Below are 6,979 nucleotides of genomic sequence, written 5' to 3'. Positions count from 1 at the left end.
GCTGCGGGGAGGGCCCTGGCACTCACCCCGCCCCGGCTTCCCGCCGGCGAGAGCTCGCAGGTACCGTTTCAAATACCGTAACATTTCCCATTCTGAGTCTCTTCATCAAAGAGTGGGCTAACTTTCTGTATAACGAGCCAGTTGGCAAATTTTTAGGATTTGCAGGCCAGGACCTGTTTCTGTTGCGTATTTTGCCTTTTTTTTTTCAACAACCTTATAAAATGTAAACGCAACTCTTAGCTCCTCGGGCCTTTCAAAAACAGGGGGATGACAGGGACGAGACGCTGATCATTCACTTCACCCAGCTCTGTGGTTGGAGCTTGGATCTCAGCCACCGTGTGCAGTAAGGACTCGGTTCCAGGAGGACTGCGACCCGCCTGCCCAGGTGTAGTTCACACCTCTCGGTCCATTCACCTGCTCCTCTGCGCCTCCTTCCTGCTGGGTGCGCGGGTGAGTCCCGGTCCACTCACCTGCTCCTCTGCCCCTCCTTCCTGCTGGGTGCGCGGGTGAGTCCCGGTCCACTCACCTGCTCCTCTGCCCCTCCTTCCTGCTGGGTGCGCGGGTGAGTCCCGGTCCACTCACCTGCTCCTCTGCCCCTCCTTCCTGCTGGGTGCGCGGGTGAGTCCCGGGCGGTCAACCCGGCCACCACCGGAACCCCAGACCAGCAGCCACACCCGCCTCTACTCTAAAATGACAGTCTCTTCCTACCTGGGAGCAAAAGCCAAAGTACATACATTGTGACTAAATTAGCATAAAAGCAGGAGAGGGGTATTGCAAACAAATGTATTTAAAACATTTTTTCTAGTGATAAATGTAGTATATGTTCACTATGGCAATTTGGAAAACACTGAAGAATATATAGAAGGAAATAAAAATTCTCTCTAATCCCAACCCCCCACCACACACACACACACACACACACACACTATTTAAATGTTTATATATTTTTAGTCCATTTATTTCAATGCCTATTAATAGGACAACTTATTGAATAACTGGATTTTTAAAAATATGTCTTAATAAACTTCTATTGAAGTTTATCGCCACAGTCAATTTTAGAACAAAACACAGAAAAGTGGGCGAACTATAAATATACACTTCAGTAAACTTTCAAAGACTATCACAAATATCCCCGTGGAGATCAAGAAACGACCATTCCCAGCTCCCTTTGTCCTTGCCCAGTCAGGGACAACTTTCCAAGTACAACCATTGTCTTACGCGCAAATGCACAGATTAGTGTTGTCTGTTCTTGAATTTCACATTAAATGAATTATTTTATACATATGATATAGTATTTGGTTTCTTTCACTTCATATTACATTTGAGATTCTTCCACTTTGGTTCCTGTAACAGATCTTTATAAAATGTTTATTTTATGTTGTATGACATCCAATTATATGAGTATGCCACAACTTATTTCTCCTTTATACTGTTTTTTATTAATTTCGACCTAATTGATATATAGTTCACATACCATACAACTCATTTATTTAAATTGTACAGTTCGTTGGTGCTTTTAGTATGGTCACAGACAGATGCAACCATTGCCACAGTCAATTTTAGAACATTTTCCTCATCTCAGAAGAACTCCATACTTCTTTAAGTTATCACACCCACACTCCCCATCCTCTCTAGCCCTAAGCAAGTACTGATCTTCTTTCTGTTTCTATATATTTGCCTATTCCTGACATTTCATAAAATGAAATCATATAATATGGGGTCTCTTGTGACTGGTCCCTTACACTGATATTGGGTGTTCAATTCATTTTATTTCCAGGTGTGAGATAATTATTCTGTACTACTACTCTGTATGACATGTATCAATGGAAACAAATGTCCCACATAGAAATACATATTTCTATTGGGATATATATCTTAAAAGTGGAATAGCTGGGACATAGGTTATGCTTATCGTTAGCTATCGTTAATAGTGCCAAACAGGTTTTCAAATTTATACACCCATCAGCAGTGTATAATGAGTTCTCATTGCTCCATTCCTTCCCCAACATTCAGTGATTGTGTGTTTGCAATTTACATTTCTTTGACGAATGAAAAAGAGCAGCGTCTTTTCATGTGATTATTAGTCTTTTAGAAATCCTCTTTAGTAAAATGTCTGTTGGGTCTTTACCCCATTTTTCTATTGGGTTGTTTGTCTTTCTTACCTCATTTATGTATTATACATGTCAGTCCATTTTCATTTATGAGAAATGGGGAAAAAAATCACCTTTCCCTAATCTGTGGCTTGTATTTTAACTATTTCATTGTCAAATTTTAATGAATGTAAATTCTTTTTAAAAAAATATATTTTATTGATTTTTTTACAGAGAGGAAGGGAGAGGGATAGAGAGTTAGAAACATCGATGAGAGAGAAACATCAATCAGCTGCCTCCTGCACACCCCCTATTGGGGATGTGCCTGCAACCAAGGTACATGCCCTTGACTGGAATCAAACCTGGGACCCTTCAGTCCCCAGGCCAAAGCTCTATCCAGTGAGCCAAACCAGCTAGGGCAATGAATGTAAATTCTTACTGTTTAAAGACATACTGTTCTCTTTGAACATTTAGATCAGGTAACCATATGAATTGGCTTTGGAGTATAATATCAAGTAAGGTTTAAATTTTTTTTAATTATGACACAGGTTCTTTTCTTGAAAAGACCATCCTTTCCCCCACTGTTCTGCGATGTCACCTTTGTCATAAATTAATAGAAACAATAAATCAGTACAGATGTTGGAATTAGTAAACAAGGACTTTAAACTATAAACATGACAGATATATTAAAGAATCTTGCTAAAGAGGATATAAAAGATGGATAAAGAATTTCAAGAGAAATACGGATATTATTTTTTAAAATATGTTTTTATTGATTTTACAGAGGAGGGGGAAGGGAGAGATAGAAACATCGATGAAAGAGAAACATTGATCAGCTGCCTCCTGTATATCCCCCAGTGGGGATTGAGCCTGTAGCCCAGGCATGTGTCCTGCCCAGGAATCCAGCTGATAACCTCCTGTTGCATGGATGGACACTCAACCACTGAGCCGCACGGGGCGGGGTGGGCAGATAATTTTTTTTAAAAAGAACAAAATGGAAGTCCTAGAACTGGATAATACAATATCTGAACTTATTTGATTGGATTATCAGTAGGTTGGACACAAAAGTAGAAAGGATCATCAATCTAAAGACAAGTCACTAGAAATTATGCAAATATAAATACACAGAGAAAAAAAATATTTTTTTAAATAAAACATCCATGACTCATAGAATAGTATCAAGTGATCTAACAGACATGGAATTAGATCCCCAAAAAGCAAAAAGACTGAGTATGGGGCAGAAAAATATTTGAAAAAAAAATTCACAATATGCCCTAACCGGTTTGGCTCAGTGGATAGAGCATCGGCCTGCGGACTGAGGGTCCCAGGTTCGATTCCAGTCAAGGGTATGTACCTTGGTTGCGGGCACATCCCCAGTAGGGAGTGTGCAGGAGGCAGCTGATGGATGTTTCTCTCTCATCGATGTTTCTGGCTCTCTATCCCTCTCCCTTTCTCTCTGTAAAAAATCAATAAAATATGTTTAAAAAAATATTCACAGAAGCTTTCCAGATTTGATCAAATATATGATTTTGATCCAAAATGTCTACTTGTTTTCAATGGAGAGTTGGTCCCAATAACCTAACTTACCATGAATGAAATTTAGATGTTAGCATAAATAATTATAAAATGTTACATCTACATGAATGAGCAGTAGGTTACTTTACAGTTGCACAAAATGTAGAAAAATACTTTGTTGGGAGCATTACTGTACTTTTAACATGCATATTGCCTATCTACTAAAGGCCAGTAGTTTCAACCAATCATAATAATAGCAGATGTTTTTCAAAATACTCCCTCGGTGTGTAGTATACCCTGCATCCACTGTGAACCCCTCTCTCATATGACCTGTCACTGCCTCCTTTCTCCAACCCCTTTCTAACCTCAGCTTCTAATGCTCACATCTCTCAGACCACACTGGTCTCTTTCTATCTCAGAGCTCTTAGGATTCCTTTTTCATTTTTGCAAGTGTTCCTCCCCCAAATACTCATGTGACTGACCCTTTTCTCCTCCTCAGGTTGTTGTTCAAATGTCATTTTCTCAGATCTCTAGATTAAATGAAATAAAACAAAAAAACTTGTACACTCTTTCCCCATCCCTGCTTATTTTTTTATTTAGATACTAGAGACCCAGTGCACAAAATTTGTACACTGGGGGTGTGGGGGCGGGGGGGGAGCTCAGCCTGGCCTGTGCCCTCTCACAATCTGGGACCCCTTGGGTAGGGTCGCTAGGCCTGGCTGGCAATCAGGACCTATTGGGGCTTTCTTTCTCCTGGCTGCCGGCAGCTTGCCCCGCCCCTGCCACTGCCACTGCTTGCCATCTATGCAGCGCTGCCCCAACACCACCAGTTGCCTCCCTCTGTGGACGACAGGCATGGGTGCAATCTCTGTCCAGCTCCGCACACCTACCACAGCATCACTGGCTGGTGTCCTGGGCCTCCTTCTTTGGGTGATCGATCGCAGGGCTCCCCGATGGATCGCCCAGCAGAGGTGGGTCCTGCCCACCAGGGCTCTGTGATCGAATGCCGTGCAGAGGGTGGCCTGAGCCTCCCTCTTTGGAGCGATCAATTGCGGAGTCCCCCCATTGATCGCCCCACAGAGGGTGGCTGGGGCCTCCATCTGTGGGGCGATCCCGGGACAATGGCAGGGCCCCCCAACCAATCGTATCGCACCCACCTTGGCTGGCCTGGTGCCAGTGCATGTCATAGTGTGGTTGTCCAGATGGTTGTTCTGCTGTTCAATCATTCCGTCATTCAGTCGATTTGCATATTACGCTTTTATTATTATAGATAATTGACATACATTATATTAGTTTCAGTTATAAAACATGATTCTATATTTGAATATATAGAGAAATGATCATCACACAGTTATAAAATGTTTTTACTTGTGATGAGAACTTTTAAGATCTACTCTCTGCAACTTTCAAATATACAATATAGTACTGTTAACTTTAGTCACCATGCTGTACATTATATCTCTAGGGATTTTTTATTTTATAAATGAAGTTTGTACTTTTGACCACCTTCACCCATTTATTTTTATCTATACCTTTTATTTGAAATGCTATGTATTTTAGTTATTTAATTTATTTATTGTCTCGCTTTCCACACCAATATAAGTTCTGGTGAGAGGGGAGGGGAATTTACCAATTTTGTTCTCTGCTGTTTCTTCAATATCTTGAATTTGTAAAAATTTCTAATTGTTAACATTTTTCTCAAAGCTGGCATGTGGACAACCTTAGTTTATTGCTAGTAACCCCTATATCTTTCTAGGTATTTCTTCAGTTTTTTATGAATAAAAAAGCCCTGATTATATTCTAGTAATTTTTACATTTTTAAAGTATGCTTGAGTTTCTCAGCAAAAAAGGATTATTATAGTAATAAAAGCTCTAGGCTTTTACCAAGGGGAATAAGAAATGTGATAAGGTTTTTTCCAAAGCAACAAAAAGTTTTTTCTGATTAAATACACTGAGGGCTTCTCCTTATCAGATTGGAATATCTAACCAAATTGCTGAGGGTCCCCTCACAAAGATAAACCCCTTAGAGTGTCATCACAGAGAAGTCTGCCTATTCAATTAGAAGGTAATTTCTACCACTGTTTTTCTTTAGGTCGTCTGGCTTCAGGATGGATGGTGACCTTCCAAAAAAGGAAAAAGATGGAAAATCATCAAAATTATCATAAACTACTGCCAACTGAATGTTTCTTTGTAACATGTGCAGAGTGGAGGGAAATGATATTCCTGCATTATATAATCTACCAACAACCTACTTACCTACAGTCTTCTTAATCTACATTATTCTTGAAAGCAGAGCCTGAGACAGAGGCAGGCATATTCTATTTGAGAATGTAATCCCAGGGAGCAGGAATGAGAGAGAGGAGTGAGAGGGGGGAAGGGGAGAGAAAATTCAAGCAAAATAAGGTAGTGTTATCAAGTGTCCACCACTATTAACAGTTTCTTAGTGAAGAACCTTCTCAGGATTCTTACTAAATTTTGTGTTGGAACCATCTGCCTGAGGGTTGGCAAGGAGAAGCATTTATCTCTCCGCACCCATCTCCTGCATGTTGAGAACTGCTCCCAGTGGTGTTAATTCCCCAAGCCCTGTGGTTGCAAAGCTGGGAGAACCTCACTGGTACCAGAGCATCACTCATTGCCACATCAGAGAAGCCTTGAGACAGGAAGCCAGATCCTTGGTCCAAGCTTGAGTGAGGCACTGTCAGCACAGAATAGGGGGAAACCTGCCCAGACTGTTCACCAGAGTGGTAGCTGGAATTGGAGGTTGAAGAGATGTGAGACAGTGCACAGCAGATATCGTAAAAGCCTACAGATTGTGCTTTTAGCTGTGTCCAAATCTATTTTCTCTTTTCAATAATCAACATTTCAGTGTCCAGAACAAGGCTGGCAGAAGGGTTAAATGAAAAGGTTAAATGTGTTAGAATATGTACATTAATAACAGTTTTAACCTTGAGGGATTTTTGTAAGAAATAGAACACAAACGTGCGAAATACAACATGAGAACTTGGAAAATAAAAAATTATATATATTGTACTGAAAAATTAGACTATTGAATAGAGATACTAGATATCTTCTAAACTCATGTAATCTCAGGAAACAATCATGACTTGTTTGGAGAAATAAAATGAACCTTTTGTTGTGTCTCCATGGGTTTTATAAATCAATGTCATTAACTTTTCCTAAGATAGTGTTGTCTACTGTCGCATAGCATTAACGATATAGAGCTTACAACCAATGAAAGAAAATCGGTAGAAACAAAAGAAGGAAAAATATTGGGATAATTTCCATCACATAAAGGGTTGGCATTAATATTGGTTGAAATAGGGGGAAATTGCATGCTTTGATTCAAGCTTCCTCTATGAGGTTCCACCTTACCA

At 40.3% G+C, this 6,979-nt stretch overlaps 1 long non-coding RNA gene across 2 annotated transcripts; it reads left to right on the top strand.

The window, feature by feature from the left end:
- LOC106728011 lies at nt 1–6,745 on the top strand. 2 transcript variants are annotated; one of them, XR_001364242.1, is made up of 3 exons: nt 1–60; nt 264–450; nt 5,698–6,745. It is a non-coding gene; the product is annotated as an uncharacterized LOC106728011 (long non-coding RNA). The 2 variants fall into 2 exon arrangements; XR_001364243.1 differs by lacking the exon at nt 264–450.
- Nucleotides 6,746–6,979: the final 234 nt, after the last annotated feature.

Source organism: Myotis brandtii, unplaced genomic scaffold (genome assembly GCF_000412655.1).
Source record: "Myotis brandtii unplaced genomic scaffold, ASM41265v1 scaffold519, whole genome shotgun sequence".
NCBI classification, from domain to species: Eukaryota; Metazoa; Chordata; class Mammalia; order Chiroptera; family Vespertilionidae; genus Myotis; species Myotis brandtii.
The sequence above is the reverse complement of the archived record's forward strand: the minus strand, read 5'-3'. Positions and strand labels throughout refer to the sequence as shown.